This window comes from Canis aureus, chromosome 1, assembly GCF_053574225.1.
Source record: "Canis aureus isolate CA01 chromosome 1, VMU_Caureus_v.1.0, whole genome shotgun sequence".
NCBI lineage: Eukaryota > Metazoa > Chordata > Mammalia > Carnivora > Canidae > Canis > Canis aureus.
Window position 1 is genome coordinate 93,089,242 of NC_135611.1, and position 23,263 is coordinate 93,112,504.

General features: G+C 41.7%; 1 protein-coding gene and 1 long non-coding RNA gene across 37 annotated transcripts in view; one reads left to right on the top strand and one right to left on the bottom strand.

The window, feature by feature from the left end:
• GLIS3 (GLIS family zinc finger 3) overlaps nt 1–23,263 on the bottom strand; it is a 548,443-nt gene that overhangs the window by 129,694 nt on the left and 395,486 nt on the right. The gene's annotated exons all lie outside the window — the stretch shown is intronic.
• LOC144289778 (uncharacterized) lies at nt 16,178–16,917 on the top strand. Its single transcript, XR_013357703.1, has 2 exons — nt 16,178–16,425; nt 16,640–16,917. It is a non-coding gene; the product is annotated as an uncharacterized LOC144289778 (long non-coding RNA).

Here is a 23,263-nt window from a genome sequence, read left to right on the forward strand (position 1 = left end):
CATAAATACAGAAAACAAACTGGTAATTGGAAGAGGTGAGGGGACAGGTGGCTGGGTGATACAGGTGAAGAGTGTTCAGAGATACAAACCAGCAGTTATAAAATAAATAAGTCACAGGGATTAAAAAAGTACAGCATAGGGAACACAGTCAATAATATGGTAATAATGTTGTATAGTCACAGAAAGTAATGACACTTATTGTGATGAGCATAGCATAACATACAGAATTGTCAAATCACTATATTGTATACCTGAAATTAATATAGCATTGTATGCCAACTATACTTCAATAAAAAACATATATTAATTTCCTTTCCTAATTCAATCGCTATAACCCATTAGTTTGTAACTTTTGCTCTTATGCTATGTTTTAATCATCAAGAGTCTAGACAAGAGCTATAAAAACTATGTACAGGGATGCCTGGGTGGCTCAGTGGTTGAGTGCCTGCCTTCGGCTTAGAGTGTGATCCTGGGGTCCTTGCACTGAATCCCACACTGCGCTCCTTGCGAGGAGCCTGCTTCTCTCTCTGCCTATGTCTCTGCCTCTCTCTCTCTTTCTCTCTCTCTCTCTGTCTCTCTCATGAATAAATAAAATCTTTAAAAAAATATGTAGAAAAATTCAAGCTTCCTAACCTCCAGACCAAACATGCAGATGGGAAAGCCAGTGCAGTGGAAAGGGGTAGCCAGAAGATGCTACTTCCAAGACCACCTATGCTTCTATCCTTTGCAGTGGGCAACACAGCTCTCCTCCAGCAAAGGACAGGCTAAGGAGGTACCAGATAGGTACCAGATAATAACCAAGAGCTATTGGCTACCAACACTCCCACTCCCATCTGTGCAGGAAATGGAGGGTATTGAGGAGAACACAGTAGGAAATACATCACAACCTCATACAGCCGTGACCGCTATGTACATACTCGGCATTGTATGTTAAAGCCTTCTTCCTCAAAATGTGGTCTTCAGACCAGCAGCATCAGCATCACCTGACTGCTTGGTAAAAATTCAGAATTCCTGACCCCATCCCTATGGAACCAGAATCCGCACATTAAGAGAAATGCAGGTAATTTATTTGGGAAGCCCTGCTTCAAATATGAACTTGTGGCCTTTTCTCCTTTCTTAGACTTTAAGCTAGAGTATTAGCTCCAAGAGGGCAGGGAATTTTGACACATATATATCTTGGACACATATATATCCTGGATGACTTGAGCAGTCCCTGGCACACAGTTGGTGCTTAGTGTATAATAGTTAAGTGAAAGCCTTATCAGGACTGAAAAAATTCACCAGTATCTAAATAAGATCACAACTATCTTCAATGCCATCCTGGGAAATGACTCTTGTAATTGACAGGAGCAAAAAGTTTATTCAATTAAATGCAGAAAAACATTTATCAAGCAAATTCCAAAAATTCTGGGGTGGTAATAAACTAAGCAGGTACTAGTGGACTGAAATTGGCTTTATTGAAGCAAAACTTTTTTCTCAGATAATTCTAAATGATGATATAGGGAAAAAATGTTCCATGAACTACTTTAAAAATTTACCCCCCCCCTTTTTTTAAAGACTTTATTTATTTACTCATGAGACAGAGAGAGAGAGAGAGAGGCAGAGACACAGGCAGAGGGAGAAGCAGGCTTCACGCAGGGAGCCCCATGTGGGACTCGATCCCAGGTCTCCAGGATCACGCCCTGGGCTGAAGGCAGGCGCTAAACCACTGAGCCACCCGGGCTGCCCCAAAATTTACCCCTTTAAACAACTTTACTGGGGTATAACTTACTACCATAAAATTCACCCATTTTCAAAGTTGCTGGTATATGAAATGTAGTAAAATTTCTGAGTTGTGCAGCTCACCATAATCCAGTTTTAGAACACTGTTCCCATCCCAGTGAGGTTCTCAGGGCCCATGTATGGTTAGTCTTTGTTTCTACTCTCTACCCTGAGGAAACCTCTAATCTACTTTCTGCAAAAAAAAAAAAAAAAAAAAAAAAAAAAAAAAAAAAAAATTGACATCTTGAAGACTTCAATCAGGTACACGATTTTTAAAAAGATTTTATTTATTTATCTGAGAAAAAGTGAGGGGGTAGGGGCAGATAGAAGAGAGAGAATCCCCAGAAGGCTACACACTGAGCACAGAGCCTGATGGAGGGCTCAATCCCAGGATCCTGAGATCACGACCTGAGCTGAAATCAAGAGTCAGATGCTCAACCAACTGAGCCACTCTGGTGCCCTGGTACACAATTTATACAATATGTGCAATTCTTCTTGGGCATTTAGCAAAGATGCCTGGTACAGATCTCTGTCTGCCGGCACCTGGCTAACTCCCTTCAGTTACCAGAATACATCTAAAAATAGTTCAAGTCTTTTCTTTAAAAGTGCTCTACGCTACTGAAATACCAATATTAGTGTTTAAGAATAAATGTACCAGTGTGTTTATTCCTTGATGTGTTATAGGGGCAGAAAAACAGGCTACATGAATGGAAGAGAAGAAGTGTCCATAACATACTGCTGAAAGAGAAAAGCAATGTGCTGAGAAATGAATATGGTATGATCCTATTTTTATAATAAAAAAAGAAAACAGTCATATATGTGCATGTTTGTATGTTTCTATAACCACCAAGAATGTACAGAGAGACACACAGCACACTGTTAACACTTACTACTTAAAGGGCAAGTGTTACTGGGGGGCAGGAGATGAGGAAGTCACTTTCTCCATTGTTATGATCAAACACTGTTTTCCTGTTTGAAAAGAAAAATGCCATAAATGCTATCTTTGAAAGGCACAGTTATGTTTTCTATTTTTAAGATTAGCTTCTGGGATCCCTGGGGGGGGGGGTGCAACGGTTTAGTGCCTGCCTTTGGCCCAGGGCGCGATCCTGGAGACCCGGGATCGAATCCCACATCGGGCTCCCGGTACATGGAGCCTGCTTCTCCCTCTGCCTGTGTCTCTGCCTCTCTCTCTCTCTCTGTGTGACTATCATAAATAAATAAAAATAAAAAAAAAAAAGATTAGCTTCCTTCTCCCTTCCTCCCTCCCTCTCCACCATAAATATAAATTAATATGGTTTTACCGAATGGATGAGCTAAAATATTATGTGGATTATGGAGACCCCTGGGTTAGAACTTAGGTTTCAGAACTGGATTTCAAATTCACAGTGTTGGTGTAAGGGAATGAAGATGTCAACACTATGATTTTATCAGGCCACAGGAGTAGCCCGATGTTTGGGACAAAGCCTCACCTTCATTGGCTCTCTAAGTTTTCCTAAGTGAGTGGGGCAGGGGAATAGGGTCAATGCTTAGACTCACTCTGGGACGCTGATGGAATGAGAGACAGTCCAACAGCACTAGTCTCAATACTACTCCTTGCTGTCTAATTCATTAGGACAGAAAACTTATCAGTAGAACAACAAAAAAAATTTTTTAAAAAGGAAATACCATTTTCAGCCTCACAAAATGAAACTGTGACTATATGCATATATGAAAAACACATATTTGTGTGATAAGTCTCCTATATAAATGCTTCATAGGTACATTTGCAAAGATGTTTGATGAAACTCCACAAATGCACGTGGAAGTCTCACCAAAGTGCCGTGGTTCTATTTTTTCCCACGGGTAAGTTTTTTCCTCCTTTTATGATTCTTGTTATTCCTGTCAATTTCATCATTATTCTTTTTAAAATAAAGCTTTTAAGTATTATATCCAGAAAAAAAACACATAAATGGCATGTGTACAGCTCGATTAGTTATTGTGAATTGAACACACTCATGTAACCACCACCTAGACCAAGAAATAGAACATTTCATCCTGGTTTGTAAGAGAAACTGAATATTTAATTTCAGGGAAGAAAGTCTGAATTACCAAATATGTTTGGTGTATTGAAGCAGTTATTCCTTCCACTGGGATTTAGACTGGGCTGTCTGGGTAAAATTTAAATGCGAGTGAGTGAGCAAATTTAAAAATGACTCCACAGAGTCTAGAGACAAAACATCCTTGGAAAATGTGTTAGGGCTCCATCAACATGGCTTGCCACAGGTCTTTTCCATTGTGTCACAGGACAGGCTGTCAAGACCAATGACTTGTTCATGTTTGAGTCACACAACTCAAGCCAAACTTTTGACTCATCTCTGGGTTCATTTTTACCCCTAGGCTCCCTTTGTCACCAAGATATAGAGCAAAGAAATGCATGTGACCCGGCAAGCTGAACAGAGCCTCACTGTTCAAAGAAAGTAAAACAGACGATTAATTTGTCAGCACAAAGTGAAGACTCAGAAGGCTGGAATATCAATCTCTTGTTCAATCTGTTATTCTTTCTTTGAATAAAAGGTTGCTTAGAATCCACATTCAGGTTAGAAATACAGAAGTTCAAAAGTGAGCAGACTCTGCATACTCTATACACTGGATAAGAAATATCTCCAAAGAACAGGTCTGGGAAAAGGATTTATCAATGCTCACTGTTTCCACCCAAAGTACATCTTCTTTGGGTCTTGAACATACCAGATGCACAGTGATTTGTTGACTTGATCGGAATCGACATAGGCAATCAGAATCAATGCCATGAAAGCAGGGATCTCAAGACCTATTGAGCATTTATGTGATTGGTGCTTAAAGCCAATGGTGCTTTTTAGCTGTGCTGAAGCTCCTGGAAGGCCAGGACAGCTCTTTGACTCTGGAGAGCTCTTCTTCCCAACCAAACAGAATGACTGTGAAAGACTCCTGAGCTTGCTGTGTATGAATTAACCAAAATAACTTGGGCCCTTTGTTTTTAAGTTCCATGTCTGCTTTGTTAGAAGCTTGAATGGTTGTTTTCAGAGTCACTCATCACAACTGGAAAGTCAGGCAATGAGCCCCTCTCTCTCCAGAAATTGAGTAAAATTTGAGAAGAGATATTTTTAGAGTCCACTTTCAGAGAAGGAATCTGGGCGAGGGGCTTAACATTGACTCTGTTATTTCCTGTTTCAAGACATGCCTTAGGACTTGGTGGATAAATGCTACCTATGATGGAATATTTTATTTAGAATTGTAGAGTAGGTTTGTCTTCCACATGAATAACGTGCACTGCACCGACACACCCTCACTCTCAATCAGGAAGTCGGCAATTCGGGTTCAGCCTTCCTCTCTGCTTAACTGCAAAAAGTTGGCACATAAGGTAATTTGAAAACAATTATTAAGGGTGGCTTTCAGAGCTGATACACATATATAACCGCCAAGTATCTGGCACAGATCCTTTTACCTAAGCTCAGAGATTTCCTAAAGCAGAGAGTAAATAAGACCTTTGCTGCTTCACTGATGCTGGTAAAGATTTGGGACTAAAATGATTATAAATAAGATATTTTAGTGGTGAAAAATGCAAAGGTAATTTGATTTTCTAGTCCTTATATTACGAGAAGATAGTTTTGATTCTTCTTTGACAGAAAATTCTGCTAATTTATGGAACATGGAGTCCAAAATGCAAATTATTCCCTTTCCTAGTCAACTTGGGAAAACAAATGCATTATTTGGAGAAGAAATCACAATTTGATCAACCTTAAAGCCTGCCATAGCCATTTTCTTTCAAAATTTAGCAATAAGAGACCACCAGTATTCTAGCGCAGAGCAATGATTCTTAACTGGGGGCCATTTGACTTCCGAGGAAACACCTGTCAATGTCTGGAGACATTTTTAAGTTGTCACAAGAGAGTCTGTGTGGATATGGGAGGCAGTGGGGACACAGCCAGCACCCAGTGGGAAGAAGCTAGGGATGCTGGTAACGCACAGGACAGGACTCCCAACCTAAGAATTAACCAACCCAAAATGTCAGCAGTCCTGAGGTTGAGAAACCTCTATCCTAGAGCATGGTTTTCCAAGGTTATTTATAGGAGCAGAGAATGAGACTGCCTTCATCACGGAAATGCACATAAAACCCCTACTCTCCTCAGTACACCTTTTTTTGAACGTCTGAGAACACTTAGGAGCAACTGCTCTACCGCAGCGCCAGCAATGAAAGAAGGATTGAAGGGAAGACAAGCATGAATTCAAAGTAGGTTCAGAGATCAAAGTTGGCTGTATTTGCCTTGCCGTATGGCCTTGGTGTTTTGCAGTAAAATTTAAAAAAAAAAAAAATGGAGAGAGGAGGGAAGCCTTCTGGTTTTCATCCTCACTGAAGAATAGCGGCATGGCAAAGGAGCCGTGTTACTCCTCTTAAAATGAGGACATTTTCGCTCCACACTAAGCATTTCCTGTCTGATGTCACCTACCTCAGAAGGAGTTTGAGGCTGAATCCCATTTTGTGTTTTAATGGTGCCATTGACACAAAGCAAGAGTGGTTCACAATAAAATTGACCTAGGACTTAAAAAAGGAGTCATTATCCGATTTCTATGCAGTCATCATTTGCACCTAAAAATAGCATTCCTCCGAAATGAGATGATTCTAAATAAGCCATTTGGGGAGACTAATAACAGGTTTGTGAGAAGAAGAGAGGAAGGGGAATAAAAAGAGATCTATCACACAATTAAGACGCAGACACAACCAACATGCCTGGATCCTATGGGCACCACGACAGCCAGGATACAAAGCTGGGTCTAAACACAATAAATTAATTTTCAGTACACACAGGAACGTGGTAGACATACAGTTATCTGATGGGCCCACTGCAACTTTCCTATGTGGTGTATTTACATTTCAGCCTGTAATAACAGTTCTTCGAAAAGGATTGTCTTGTATTTGACTATTTAGCTCCAGCAGTTAAATCACACTGCATTTTTGAATTTTGCTGCCTTCCCAGAGTTGGAAGGAGATAAGCTGATGCATACACACCTCACCCTCCTCGTTCAGGTCGGTGTTGGCCACTGAAGACAGCACAGGGGGCAGAGGATTCCACTGTTTGGAGTGGCACCTGTTTGCAGCCAGGAACACACTTAAGAAGTAGGCACACTCCTGCTTCCTGCTGTCTGTGGTACAGCAGAGATGTATTAGGGCACTTAAGTTTCATGTAGTACAGTGTAGGGGGGTAACATTTCATATTTCCACTTGCTTTTCTATCTAGACTAGAGTGAGAGGGGTGTTCACTTATGGAACATTGGACTAGCACATTAGTTGTGAAAGGAAGGAAAGAAGGGAGGGATGGAAAGAAAGAAAGAAAGAAAGAAAGAAAGAAAGAAAGAAAGAAAGGAAGGAAGGAAGGAAGGAAGGAAGGAAGGAAGGAAGGAAGGAAGGAAGGAAGGAAGAAAGAAAGAAAGAAAGAAAGAAAGAAAGAGAAAGAAAGAGAAAGAAAGAGAAAGAAAGAGAAAGAAAGGAAAGGAGGAGGGAGGAAGGGAGAGAGAAAGCAAACAAGAAATTGGTTTTGAGGAGTAGTGCCTGATTTGGGAAGGATGAAACTGGATACAGCTCCATTTTCTCCCCTGTCCCCACCATGGCTTTGAGGGCTTAAGATTGTTCCCTGTTTTAGGATGAAATTTGTGCCTATAACAAACCACCCCAATTCTCTAATCCTCTAATGGAACTTCCCTCATTCTACACCCTTGTTATTGGTTATGTCTGGACCCTGTGGACAAGAGGCACAGAATATAGCTGCTCAATTCTGGAGGGAACATTAGCTTCTTCAGGCCATGTTACAGATAACTCTGGTGGCTCCCCAAGAAATCAGAGCTTCTTTCTCAGTATTTGGGGCCAGCAGATTTCCACCTGATTTCTGATTTTTAAAAAAATACTTGAAAAGAATTTATTATGAAAAACTTAGATGAAGGTAGAAAGAACAGGGTGATGAACCCCCAATTGCCTTCACCCAACAATAATTAAAATTTTCCACGTATGTTTCATCTACCTCTTTGTATTTCTAATATGTTTTACTGTAAATCCCATATAACTTGCCATTTCACTCCCACATAATTCAGTGTGCATCTTAAAATTATATACATATTTTGTTACATAACTACAATGCTATTATCAAATTTAGCAAATTGTCGTGGGATTTTCTAAACAGGTTTTATTTAAAATTAAGTTTTAAAAATTAAAACGATCACAAAATTATCTTTTCAACAGGAGTTGTCTGAATCAGTCTCTTAAAAAGATATGAACATTGCAGTTTACTATTTTATCCTTCTAGTGTCTTTATTTCTAGTCTCTGGACTAAAGTTTTCCTATCTGATACCTCATGGATATTATCATGGGGTTAGTCACGTAGCAGATGAGCTACCTTTAAGCATTCTTCCTTTGTTGAATAACATGAAACATGGCAGGGAAGGAGACCTTAGGACTTAAGGTTATATTACTATTAGAATATTCTTCTCACCTGTGAGTTTAGCTTCTCCCTTATACTTTCCTAGAATTGGTAAGCATATTTGTATTTATTTATTACTCAACTTGTTTCAAAAATGACTTAAGTGAGGGGCGCCTGGGTGGCACAGTTGGTTAAGTGTCCGACTCTTGGTTTTAAATCAGGTTGTGATTTCAGGGTCGTGATCTCAGGGTCATGAGATGGAGCCCACCATTGGGCTCCATGGCTAGTGCGGGGTCTGTTTGAGACTTTTTCTCCCTGTACTCTACCTCCCGCACATGCTCTCTCTCAAATAAATAAATAAATAAATAAATAAATAAATAAATCTTTAAAAAATGATTTAAGAGAGATTTCACTCCTAGAAAAGCAGATTCTGATTTTGTATTATAATAATTCTTCCCAAGACACATGCTTCAGTAAGTCAGGGTTGTTCTGGAGAATTCCTGCTTCTGACAGTAAATGCACATTAACTAAACTGCAAAGTTTGAGAGCATAGTCCTCTACAAGAAGTGATTCTGATACTATCTGTAAGTTTAGAGTGTTCTCAAGAACCATCCCCAGGTTTGATAATTTGCTGGATGGACCCAGAGAACTCACTGAAAGCTAATATACTCATGGTTATGGATCATTAAGAGAATGAATACAGATGAAAATCATCCAAGGGAAAGACAGATATAGGGAAGAGCCTGAGAGGGTTCCAAATACGAAAACTTCTGCTGTTCTCAGAATACATGCATTACCCTTCCTGCGTTGATACAACACAATCCGTGTTGGAATATCACCATCTTGGTCACCTGAGCTTTGGTGTCCAGAGTTTTTACTGGGGCTCCATTCTGTAGGCATGATTGATTGGCTGTTCTCATGATTGATCTCAGCCACCAGGCTTATGGATATCACAAGACCCAAAGCCCTTGTCCTGAATTGCATGGTTGGTCTTCCTGGCATGGCTAGTCTACCATAAGGTCCAATGTGGTCACCTACCACTCTAAAAAAGACACTTCTATCAAGTATGACATATATTACCTCCCAGAACCCAAAGGCAAAGGGGATCTCTCACTGGGCAAGGCCAGGTTTTTTATTATGCAAATTAATTTACACCTGTTCTTATTGACCATGCTAATCCTCACCTATTCCTCTTATGATGATACTTTACTAAAGGGACAATTTTTACATAAAACTGTTGGGAAATTTTAAAATGAGAGGTAAATTGTATCTAGCAATAAATATCTCTGATAATGTAAGAGTATCAAAACAAGAAGGTGACCTCCAGGGATCCCTGGGTGGCTCAGCAATTTAGCGCCTGCCTTTGGCCCAGGGTGTGATCCTGGAGTCCCGGGATTGAGTCCCACACTGGGCTCCCTGCATGGAGCCTGCTTCTCCCTCTGCCTGTGTCTCTGCCCCTCCCCCACCGTGTCTCTCAAGAATAAATAAATAAAATCTTAGAAAAAAAAAGGTGACCTGCACATAATAGTTAAAAAATAAAATGAGAGTTAGGGAAGAACAGCTTCAAAAATATACACTATTTCAACTATGTCATAAAGAAGGGGGAGTTTTTAATATTCTATTTTTTAATTTATTTTTTAAACTTTTACATGTTTACTTCCCTATTGAAAGCTAATGAGGATTTTGATTATAATCCGTCCCCAGCCTCATGGACCTCTAGGTGAGATTTCTTAACAGAAAAGAAGCTTCTTATAAAAATCAACATTTTATGAACTCAGATCACTTGTGATTCCTGTAAGTGCGAAAAATAAGTGGACATATGGTACAAATTCTCACTCATTTCTACTTTGTTTTGCAAGTGAGATGTGTAAAGCTCTTCAAGACCTTCCCTGCCATACATGAAAACAGACTAAAGAGTTCTGGATTTACACCTTTTTTTTTCTTTCTTTCTCGACATGAAATTTTATGAATTACATACAGTGGAAGGTCAAGAACTGGGTTTGAAAAAATTAATGAATGATTTCTACTGCACTCAACAAACTGATGAATATGAAGGGACCATGGTTTAATTTCACCTTTTTTCTTCTTTACTAATTCATTTCTGGATCCAAACTTTCCTTCTGATGCATAGCCAGCCAACAGTGGGGTGCTGCTTCTATTCAGTTGAAGCTTCTGGATTACCTTGTCTACATGCATGAAAAAGTAGTTACTTCCATAAAGAATCTCTGCTCCATTTGACACTTTTCTTTCTTAGTGATTTTAATGCAGCTGAGGCACTCAGTAGGGCTAGGAAACCTCCCTACGGACACATGTGGCCTCCTTCCTATTCTCTAAAAGTCCGGCAGCTCCACTTGTGTCTTCAGAGAAAGCACTGGCTCTATCTTTCAGAGGGCAGAGAACATGTGGGCAATTCACAATGAAACTACTACATGTTTAAAAGAACGGTGTTCCTATGTTTCTTCCACCTTGAAGTGTTAAAGACTATAGATTGCAGCTGAAGGGAAATTAAGGTCCCTATTTACACAATTCACAGAGCCTGTGAAACTGAAAAAGAAATGAACCCAGTTGCAAAAGTATACAGTTGACTCAGGCAATTTCATCGTTTTAGTGTAGGGGGAAATGTCTTTTAATGTCATCATCTAGAGAAAGGTGAATATTCAGGAATCAAAAAAGCACCCAGAAATGTTAACATGAAAAAGGAAGAGAAGAAAGGGAAAGAAGAGGTGGCAGGCAGAAAACATGACAAGGCACATAGAGGATGAGAAAGGAGGAAGAGCAAAGCCACCGGAATCAGGGATCCTCAGCTGCAGTGGGTGGAGGTGCAGGGAAGGTTAGAATGTCCTGGGGTTGCAGTGTCGCTTGAAAGAGGGCATTAGATATTATAATCTTACATTCTGAATTCAGAGAGATCACTTTCGTGCTTGTAACACAAACCTTGGCGAGTCCAGCTCTACAAAATCTTCTTGGCTGGTGAAGATAAGCCTGTTCTAACCCAGCTGCCAAGCAGATTCTCAACAGGAGAGGGAGAGAACAGTCAGAGGAGGGAAGCACAAAACAAGTGCAAGGGAGGGGAGGGCTGGAATGGGTTTTACGCTCTTCAAAAGAGGGCATTCAGTTTTAAAAGACTGGAAACCTAAAAAATACCCCTAACAATTTCAGGACCCTGTTCCATCAGAGTCCTTACTGCAATGTCAAGGTAACCTTGGGACACTTGACATTTTGGAATACCATCAACCTTTGGTACTTTCTGGAACCTAGCTGACCTCCAGGTGGGACATTCTGTTTTGTTTTTGCATCTCCAGGGCATCCTTTTTTTTTTTTTTTTTTTTAAGACTTTAGTTATTTATTCATGAGAGACACAGAGAGAGGCAGAGACACATGCAGAGGGAGAAGCAGGCTTAGATCATGACCTGAGCCAAAAGCAGACATTCCAGGCATCCCTGGGGCATGGCATCTCTTTTTTGAAAATCTCAAAGCATTTTACAGGTGTTTAAACATTCTCCAAGTGCCTAAAATAAACTAGAATCTAAGTAACATTTCAGGTTTTTTTGTTTTTGTTTTTTTTTTACATTTCAGGTTTTTACCTACACTCTTCCAAATCAACTCATTTGGCTTTTATGGCCCTGGTTCTTGTCCATCTTGACAAATCTTATGGATTCAAAAGGAGACAAAGCTATAGTGATGTGATGATCCCAGAAAAAACATCAAGACCCTCCAAACCTCTCTGTTTCCACAGCCTGCATCAACAAATTGCAGCTGTCAATGAGCACAGATAAATTAGGTGACTGTATGTGGGAACTGCTAAAGTAGATTAGTAACTTTAAGAATAAAACACACAACTAAACCGCATGTAGGTGATACATCATAATTGTGTCGCTGGCTCAGCGGATCAGTAGCCAATCAGGTCCCAACGGGCCATATGTGTATTTATAAATATATCTGCTAATGTAAAGGTCGCGCTGCTCACTGCTCAGGGAAATCAGGCACATTTGGAACCATCCCTAGAAGATTTTGGTTTCTTAAAAAAAAATATTTTGACAATTTGTGACAAATGCAATCCTGCCCCCATATGTTCTATACTATTTAAAGGGAAATGACACCCAGTTGCCTTCACATCCACACGTGAATTCTTCTGTTTTAATAATGAAGTGAGGAGGTGAGAAGGGAGGAGGGGGTTACCTTGCACACATATTTTAGAAGATATAAATATCTTTTCAAACTTCGTATTTCCACACTTCAAGAGGACAGAGCTTCTAAGATCTACGTGACTATTCATGACACAGGAAATAACAGAAACTTCTCTTCCAGATTCGGAAAGGAAGTGGGAAAATAATGAATGACAAGAAAACAGTGGTAGATTCTTGCAGGATATACAGGCTTCTGACCCCTTGCTCATTTTTTCTGCCCAGTATTTGCTGCCTGCTTTTCTGGGCACGATGGATGGGGGTTGCAAGGCTCTGCTAAAATGATCCCCTCTGCCAACCTCTGAAGAAATCTCTTATGGATTAAGTTAGAACACCCAGGCATCTCAGTCAGGCCTGGGAATTACTCTGGGTCAATGACCCAGAAGCCCAGAACCAACTTTGTACAGCACACACTCATCTGCTTGCATCCCGCCCTGTTCTTTAATACCAACAGAATAACAAGGTTTCCCTGTGGCATAAAAGAAACTCAAAAAACAAAACACAAAACAAAAAACAACCAACGCCCCCAAACACACGCAAAAAAACCCCACAACACTTGGATGACATCTTTGGTGAAGGAAAAAAAAAAGCTTCTGACAAGAGGGAAAGGTATGAAAATATTTTGAGAGAATTTGCTTAATCGCTCAGCAATGCCTTCCGTTCAATCTAGCCGTTGAATGTGGATAACCATGACAGATGGCTCCTGCTAGTTTAAAAAAAAAAATTAGCTAAATTTTCAGATAACGCAGCCTTCTGTCATGTTCTCCTACTCCGAGGCTTCTGCGGTGTGTTTTGCAGGCTCTGAACTGCGGGCTGCTTGCTGTAACCAGCTTTTGGTCAGAATTCACACCACTGGATACCTTGCGCTCAGAACCAAGAGGGGAGAGAGACTGTCAGTTTGGATGACAAAACCTTGATAGGCCACATGTCCCCAACCCAGATATGAGATCCACGTTTTATGCACAAAGCCATGTTTGAAACATTAAGGGCGGAGAGGAGAGCTCTTGGCTCTATCAGCCTGGCCATCTCTTTGTAGCAGAACAAACTCATATCTGATGCTATAATTACAAGCCTAATGGACACACTTAATTTATTTTGGAGAAGTGAAGTTGATACCCACTAGTGCTATTATTGAAAAGACTAATGAGAGTAGCTCGGTAAGAAAATAAAAGATTTATTGAATTCCTTTTGGCACCCGGCACAGCTTAGCAATTTTGAGAGCCCATCAAAACAGCAGATATATACCCCGCTCAGATGTGCTGTACGGGATGTGAGCTGGGTTTCAGATTTTCAATAACAAATCTGTCACTCCGATTTTAATTAGACGGCTTAAAGCAGCTACATCAATAATGGCAGAATGACGGCTCAGTTCAAAGATCATAGAGATGTTACTCTACTTTAATAGTTCTTTTATACAAGTACATATTTCAGAAGTTTGCGAGGCATTCATCTTGACTACCCCTTTCACCAGAGAGGAGGAAAAAATATGCCTAATTGAATTGAACCACGAACACTAGCAGTCACCACCATTTCTGAGCCAGGCTGTTGCATCCAGCTGGTTAGGAGGTCTAATTTCACACCGCACAGCAATGAAATGCTGCTAACTTTTATTTGTGAGTGTAAAACAGTAATATTTCATGACAGCAAAAGGCCAGTTGACGCCGCTGGGTGCACCCTCCACTGGTCTAAACCTGAGAGATGAATAGCAGTCTTGGTTGAGTACAGACAGACCAGCTTTTCCCATGAAAAGCTCAGAGGAGTGCGTGGGGGAGGACTTGCCCTGGGAACAGGGTGGAAGCCCTCCTGAGAAGAGCACTCCTCAGCCTGAGGGGAGGGCAGAAGCCTCAGAGGGAACAGCTGCTGCCAAAGGGCCTGGTCTCTTCTTCAAGGAGTTGGAGGGAGGTGCATGTAATTGTCACTGTATCTCTTTCCACTGATTCTTATTAGCCACTAACAACATATTGATTGCATAAATAAATAATATAGTGACATGTATCTTTCTGTACTTTATCCCATGGAAATATATACATGTTATATATATACAGGTGTATATACATACATCCACTTTTCTTTAGGAAATAAAATCGGGCTATGTATACTGTAAGGTTTTTTGCTTAACAACTTATGGTGATTATCTTTCCATGTCAATAAGTCTATCTCCAAACATCATTTTTAACAAGTGCATAATATTCTATTATGGATTACCCATCTTATTTATTCAGGCCCCTCTCATTGGACATTTAGGTCATCTCCAATTATTTATAATATCAGAATATATATATATATATTAATACAGAGTACATGAATATGTTCCATCTTTATTATAAACATATACTATGCATATACATATAATTTAATTATTATGTTAGGATAAAATAGGATAAATTCTTAGAATTGGAATTCTGAGGTCAAAGTATCCACATTAAAAAGTTTTTTTTTTAAGTTTTTTTTAAGTCTAAGATAGCCATCATTTTATTTATTCATTCATTCATTTTATGAACAGTTTTGTAACTTTTTTCTAGTTAATGTACAGTGTAATATTAGTTTCAGGTGTACAAGTTAGTGATTCAGTATTTCCATACAACACCCAGTGCTCATCACAAATGCTCTTCTTCATCTGAATCGCATAATTCCCCCCTCCCCCACCCTTTCCTTCTGCTGGTAACCCTCAGTTCTCTATAGCTAAGATTATTTCTTGGTTTACTTCTCTCTCTCTCTCTGCTCTTTACTCATTTATTTTGTTTCTTAAATTCCACACATGAGTGCAATCATATGACGTTTGTCTTTCACTGACTGGCTGATTTCACTTAGCATAATTCTCTCTAGCTCCATCCATGTTGTTGCAGATAAGATAGCCCCCGTTTTAATGCCTAGCCGTGAAATACTAGCTTTAGAAGCACCTTCTCTGGGATCAGATCCTGGCAAAACCTCAAACCTTCCACTATCACTTTCATAGCATTATACAAATCCCTAAGTTCATCTCACTTCCTCAACAATGCAGTTTATCACTCTCCAGAATAATGTGAGCATTCCTTGGACCCACTCCCTGAGGTCATTCTTTCTCACCAGTCCTCAGTGATGCAGGCACAGCTGTACTGACCCCCAGTCATGAGTGAAGTCCTGATGCTGACTCTGCCATATCTAAATATCACATGTTTAGAATGGAGACCAAGGCCTTTGTGGCAGTGCCATTTCATTGCTCTGTATCAGCTCTGCCACTTTTCAGTCTATCTGACCTCGGGTCAGTCACTTATCCTTTACGTGCCTCAATTTCTTAAGTGCTCATGCTTCCTTCTCCAGGAAGCCCTCCTGGACCTCGCCTGTCTGAGTCAGAGAACTTCCTTTGTGTTCTCACACCATTCCATACTTCACCCAGCACAACACTAACCTCACTTGTTCTTCCCCAAACCTAGAGGAGTAAAGCAATGATATGTGTCAATATTGGCAACTACTCCTGCACCATTAATTATAAAAGGTAATTATGGATTGCCTACTTTGTTCCAGGTACTAGGGATACCTCTTTACTAGGGATATAGTACAGAATACAACGGATAAAGTCCCTGCTCTCATGTGACAGGTAGTCCAGTTGGGGAGGGGCAGACCAATAGCCAAACAGGTCAACATACAGTACGGCAGGTATGGTAACTACTATGGAGAAAAAATAAGATAGAGTAAGGGGAAAGGAATGTCAGAGGTGGGGGTGGGGTAGGGAGGGCCTTGAGCTTAGGTAGAGTGGGGTATTAGAATCCTGGTCTGCTACCTCGAGAGCCCACACCTCTCCACTCCAGCAGGCTGTCAAGCCTCCTGGATTCCATTGTGACACAGCTCCCACAGCACAGGCACTGCTTTGTGGGAGGGTCTTTCCCCATGACTGTGCTGTGTGTTTAGACACCTTGGGCACCCCTTGCTGAACATAACCTGGAACAGTTTTCACTTTTACAGTTCACTGGTTGTGCCTCTGTATATTCCAAGCAATGATTTTTTTTTAAAACTGAGAAGGCCTTTTAATTGAGATTTCTTCTCAAGAACTAGGTAATTCTAACAATCAATACAAGGTGAGTGTTTTCTAAGGATGTGCTCCTGGCCCAACTGTCTACATCAGATCACTGTCCAGTTCTGCCTTCTGTTCTTCACTTGCCTTTTCTTCTTTTTTTTCTGCTTACTTCCCTGCTTCCAGCTGCCAGCAAGTCAGATAATTAAATGCCAAAGTAGTGACACTTGGCATTTCAATGAGCACTCTGTATTTACTACACTGATCCCTCTCTACAGCCCTCCTGCTCAGCATGTGTGTGAGCTCTCTGCTGCTCTGCCCAGCTGAAGGCTCCTCTGTTGCAGAGCTGGACCAAGTGAAGAAAGATGACCTCGGCAGCAGCCCAGACTGAGCCCAGAACTGAGAGAGGGGGGCAGCACATTCCCAAACTTCTCTCCTGGTCACTTCTCAGGGTTTATGGCCTTGATGCAATTAAACAAGCATTTAAGACCTGAGCCCTCTCTGTGCTCACCCTCTGCTGGGATACTATTTTAAGTAAATTCTATATTAAAGACAACAGAGCTTTAGGACTTTTCATTTGAACCAGGCATTGCCAGGATATTGCACTGTACATAACTAGAAGGTGATTTCACCTCCACGGCCCACCCAGTTTTATACTAGACTTATTAGTTAGAACACAAGTGAACCTTGGATGTCAGAGTCTGACTCTAGGCCCCATGGCTGTATCTTAGGCCTTGGAAGAATTGCATTCACAATCTGCTTCTTCCCCAAAGCTATCACGTGTTCTCAGATGCAACTTAGCCATCACTTCCTCCTGGAAGCCCTTCCAGACCCAGTGAGTCTGTGCCCTCCTGGGTGCTCTGACATAGCCAGTATTTCACACAACTCTCAACCATAAGCTCTGAGGATGGGAACCACGTCTCACTCACGACCATGGCCCTGGTGCCAAGAACAGTGCCTGGAGCATTATCGATGGTGCAAATACATGATTCCAATTAAACTGCTAGGCCAGTCAGATGGAAAGGTATTTTCAAATCCCTTCAAGTCCTAAAATCATCAATATGATTTTTAAATTTGCAAATAAGTTTTCTTCATTCATTCATCTATCCAAATAATACATACATACTGAGGACCTACTATTTCCCATAAATTGTCCAAAAGACTTGCTATTCAAATATTCTCTTACTTCCTCCTTTAAGAGCCTGTTTTTACCACTCAAGAAGGCCTGTGGCTACATCCAAGAAACTGGCTTACAAGTATTCCAGGGGAAATTTTTTAATCAATGACCACAGGATGCTTCGTCTGAGACAGGCCCCATCACATCACTGTTTATACTGTGGGTGTCTTGCAGAGCAGATGGCATCTAGTAGATGCTCAATGAGTATTTGTGGGAAAGTGAATAAACGAGCAGCCCAAACATGCTAGCCACTACTGCATTAAGAAAGTCACTGGATGGAATCAGTAACTAAGATGAAAGGAGACTATAAAATCCGTGAGTGGTACTGTCTCCACACTTGTCTCACCTCCTAGCATAGTCAAGATGGAGTAACAGGGACCAGATTTACCCTCTGACCCAACACACACACACACACACACACATTCTCACACATACACGCACACCTCTCAGATAAAATATATAAAACAACACTGGTATTGGACATCAGGCAATAAAAGACAGGGGTTCCCAAGATAAAGAACAAGTGAGGTGAGGCCTACTAGTGGCCCAGCTTACTTAAGCCTTGGTGGCAGCATAGGGAAGAAGGACCCAGGAAGAAGGCAGCAGACTTCTTAACTTGAGAAAATAAAGCCAGGGGATACCAAGGCAGCTGGAGTTTCCAGGACAGAGTAGAGAAATCTACAGAGAAGAGAACCACTCAGAAAGAGAAGATTTGCAGGGGGCCCCCTCAAATATTCTGCAGAGAACTAATAAGGAAGCACATACATTTGAATAACTCCCCGGAAAACACCGAAGGTCTAGAGGGAACAATGTTGAGCACTCAGGGAGCACCCTTGATACTCCCACAAATCAGAACAGAAAAATCCAGAGTTCACGGGGCACAGGGTAGATTGCTCAGGACGGCTGTGCCCCAGTGGCACAGAATAGTTAGCCATCGACTGCGCACTGCTCCAGAGCTGCCTACCAAAGCAAGACCTGAAGAGTCAAACTGTTTTCAGGGAACTTAATTATTTCCCAGAGCAAAGCTCAAGAATATTCACAGGAATGCAAAAATATGAAGCACCCAACAAGGCAAAACTCAGATTGCTTGGCACCTAGAAAACTACCAGGCATGCAGAGAAGCAGGAAAAAGTGACCCACTATTTGGAAAAGAAAAAAAAAATCAATCTGGTTTTGATGGATTGATAACTGACACAGACGTTAGAGGTAGCAGGAAAAACCATTAAAATAGTTGTTCTCACTGTATTCCTTACATTGAAAGAGTAGGAAAGGATATGGAAGAGATTTTAGAAATCAAACCTCTGGAGATGAAAACTGCAATGTCTAATAAGAAAGTCATTGGAAGGGATTAATAACAGATCTGACATTGCAGAAGCAAACCTTAGTGAGGGTGAAGACAAAGCAAAAGAGAATGTTCAATATGAAACGCAGAGAGAAGGAAGAATTTTTTAAAATGAAGAGTTTTTGTTGCACGGCGTATGTCTGGCTTCAGAACGCATGATCTTGCTATTCTGTCGTACCACGTCCAGCTCCCCATGACCAGGGACACCCTCACTATGCAGCCTAGCTGAGGCGGCGACTCAGGGTGATGTTCTCTGTGAAGCCCTACGGGGAGCGGGGTGGGGGGGACACGTGAGAGAATGTACATGTGGGGGCAGTCTGTATGCACGACCTTCCCACACAAACATTGGATCTGGACTGAAATACGTGAACAGGTGGGATAAAACACTCAGTCCTGCATGTGCTGGTTATGGCTAGAGTGATCGGGTGTTAGGAAAAACTACAGTGGAGCAGGGAGCCACTCTTACACAATAAATTCCTATAAAAACCCAACAAGTTCCGAATTTACTCTTCACACATTAGTATGGCCCAAAGGTATCTGAAAAAACAGCATCTAATTAAAAATAAAATAAAGTTTTTACTATGGCCCACTACCTCACACATAAAATTCTTTTCCCATGAAATAGCTTCCATTAATGTGGTGGTTAGCTCAACTACCTTTTTTTTTTTTTCTTAAGGAAAACAGGCTTTTCTTCCTACCTTCATTCATGTGGTGGGCTCTCAGGGCCCCAAGTGTGGACCTAGCATCTGGGTCCTCCCAGTTGCTGGCACTGGACATTTGACATGAATTCAATCACCATTAACTTGTAATCATTCAACCAAAAGATGGCACAGAATCACCAAGTCACAACAGCCTATGGTTGGGAGGGATAGTAACAGATCATCAATCCATTTAACATTTTTACTTGCCCAATATTTATGCTCCCTTCCTAATTCACCCACTGTCTTTTGGGAGAATTTGTTCTTGGTGAGTATGAGGTATAGAATGATCCATATAAGCCACAGGGACCAGTTCAGCCAGGGGTTGCACCTGTTACCTACTAAAAAGTTGGGCCAATATTGAATATATCTTCCCTGGGCACTGAACTTTGAGTAAATAATTCAGTTGTTAAAGAACTGGTTGGAGAATGTCATAGAGAAAGTGTGCTGACCAAAATTAGGACTTATTAACAAACTCTGAAAGGTGCCTTGGATTCCACTGAAGCCCACGAACGGTCCTCAAGCCTCCCATTGATTCTGCCTTTGTTTGCTGACCTTTGAACTGGGGTTAATAATAGTTCCTACTTCCAAAGTGCTAAAATGGTAGCTGGCACACTGTGAATGATAAATGTAGCAAAAATAAGTAATACTTTTTTATCATCGATTATTTTACATCTATGGAATCGGAGAAACTTACCTACCATATAAGTTTATTTGGGATCAAATGCTATACTAGATGTCACTAACCATTTGACACTCTACAAATTTACATTGTACTTATCATAAGTTTGAACTCTCTAGGTTAAGGCAACTGGTTGGTACATTCCATGCATGGGACTCTGAGAATCCACAGATCCCCTGAAATACCATGCAAAGCTGTGAGGAGTACACATTTGTATTTAGAGCTGGGATGGGAGGAGTGGTCCATTGCCTTCATGAGTCTCAAAGCTAACCATCCCCAAAGGATGCACACCACTCTTTTGGAGCTTCTGGAGACAGATGTTAAGTCCCTTTGACCTTACCTACTGCTTTTACAAATTTCTGGGACAGGGCTTACGTTGGAAACAGCCTACAGGGCAGCAGCTGTTCACAGTCAATTCTTTGAGCTTGCCAGACTTCATGGGAGCTTGTGAGATGCTCAGCCTGGGGGCTAGCTTAAGAGGCTGGTGTCTCCATTAAGGGCCTGCTGGCAGAGGGAGGAGCCAGCTCTGGTTACAAGCCACAGCATCAGCTCTGAGGGGAGGGGACCACACAAGGCTTCTTCACTTTGGGGTTGTTTTTGGAGAAAAGCAGGATGTGAGAAGCTGCATTTCTAGCACAGTGAAGGCTCTAAAATTATTTCTGGATTAAAGCCCCACTGGCGTCTAAGGATATGAAGATAACTTCACTGTTAGAATAATGTGAGATGAGGTAGGGGCAGAGAAGGTGGTGGTGATCAGGAAGCCTTGTGTGTATCAGGATAGGGTCCAAAGGGCAGGCTATTTATGAATTTTTAGAAGATATCTCCTGTACATGGTACCAGGGGAATCGGAAGGTAGAGGACCAGGGCTTGGTTGTTCTCAGGTGGTTCTTCCCTTCTCTCTACCTTGGTTCCCTCACCCGTCATGAGACATCTATGACAATCCCTTGTGGTTTCTCCAGCTCTATCATTCCAAAAATTAGTGGAAAAAAGATGATTTTGTATATAAAAAGGCCGAACATTGTATTCAATGCCAATTGCACTGGCCAGGCCTAAACTGTCATTAAGTCTAAAACAACAGAATCCAAATTAATTGAGTTTTTACAGCATGAACAGTCTTCAGTGGAGCCCCGTGCCTTAGCCACAGTTCTAACAATGGAGCAGAATGGTGGACTCCAGGAAAGGGCACCAAAGTGGGAGTTTCCAAATATGACAGGGAAGGCAAAAATAGGGGTCAGATGAATCCAGATTGAAAATGATCACTAAATACAAGAGAGAGAAGTGGAGAAAATTAAAATTTCACTTATAAATAAAATGAGGCTATTTCATTATGAGAATAATGTCTGCAAATTTTCAAGTAATTTAACTTGAAATTCATTTCCCTTCTTAATTAAAAACCCAGACTATGTCACATGTAATTTTAAAATGCAAAGTGGATGAACAATGTACGTGGCAGGGAGGAGCAGATTCTCTTTTGGGGAATGTCTGATAATCCAACTCATCCCCTGAAGTTGGTTCTCCTCACTCTTGTCTATGGGGGAAGGTTGGCTTTGGAGGTTCGCACAGCTACATACTCCACACTGGACCTTGAAACTGCCGAAGACCTGGGCCACATATGAAGTCCAAATGTTGTTTCCAAGACCTTCCAATAGAAATCAGCCCTTTTGAGAAGGTCTAGAAACTAATCCTTGACTCTGTGCCCAACCCATCGATTTCACGTATGGTTTTCTACTCAGAACTCATACAAAACCTGCGAGCCATTCTACAGCACACCCTTGGTCCCCTCCCAACTACATTCCCAGTCTGGACTACCTAAAAAATAAACACAAAGTAAAATACAATTAGAGTCTCCTAAAATAGTTACAAGCCCTCTCGACTAAATCAATCAGCAAGTAATTTTATGCTTCTACTGTTGCTAAGACACAGTGGCTGCAGAGGCCATAAAGGCACAGAGAGATGCCTACAACACTGCTCCTCCTTTAAGGAGCTTACAGTGCAAGAGAGAAGAAAGAGATAGGTGACTCAGACAACACACAGAACATGTGAGGGACAGACGGATGCTCTGAGGGGCGGGGCTGGTTCTCAGGAGTGGGATATGTCAGTTGATGACTGCCTGATGATGCACAGGAGGGAGAAGCAGGATGGAGGCTCAGGACCCTTCATGTCCTCTAGGTCTGCTAACTAAGAAAGGGGTGATGTCGTTCATGAGGTATGAGAACAGAGGGGAAGGGAGAGATGCGACCAGGAGACCAGGAGGCCCTGCTGAGGCCTTCCTCTTCTCTATCTGCCTCTGGGAAGACCAAGAAATGCATCTATGGGGCAGCAGGTGTAGGGGCAAAGAGGGTAGGCCCTAGAACCTAGCACCAGGGGCGAGGCCCCGGGTCCACCGCCTTGCTCCTCAGGCCTCAGTTTCTTCATCTGCAAAATGGAGATGATGGGAGTACATTACACATTCCAGCATTACATTCCAGCATTACAGTGCTGTGAAGTAAGGAGTCAGGAAATAGCACCAGTGGGATGTTTAGCACTGCACCAGCTGCATAATAAACTTTAAATGAATTCTCTCCTCGTCAGCCCTGGAGCTCAGGAGGAAGGGCTCCAGAGTGCAGGTCCCAGGGTGTGCAGGTGACCAATGACCTCTCCCGCTGCCCTCTCACTACCTGAACCCCGCAGGGGGCATGCCGCCTCTCCCTGGAGGAGGGTCTCCTTCCCTTGGTGAGGAGGCTTCTGACCAAGACCTCTTCCCGGCACCCTTTGGCCCTGTTCCCACCTCCCATCCCCACTGAGGTTTTCACCACCTCCCACATCAGCTCTGGTGGCCGGCCTCTGTGCAGCAAAGCCTCTCCTACTCTCCTCCCCGAGAGGGTCACTCCCTCTTCATTTTGGGTCTCAGGTGGGTTATGGTTTGGAGGGTGAGCCCCTTTCAAGGCAGCTATGCTGGAACCAGTTTTAGATACTCCCTGAGAAAAGCCCAGAGAAAGCCCCGCTCCTCTGCATGAGAGGTCC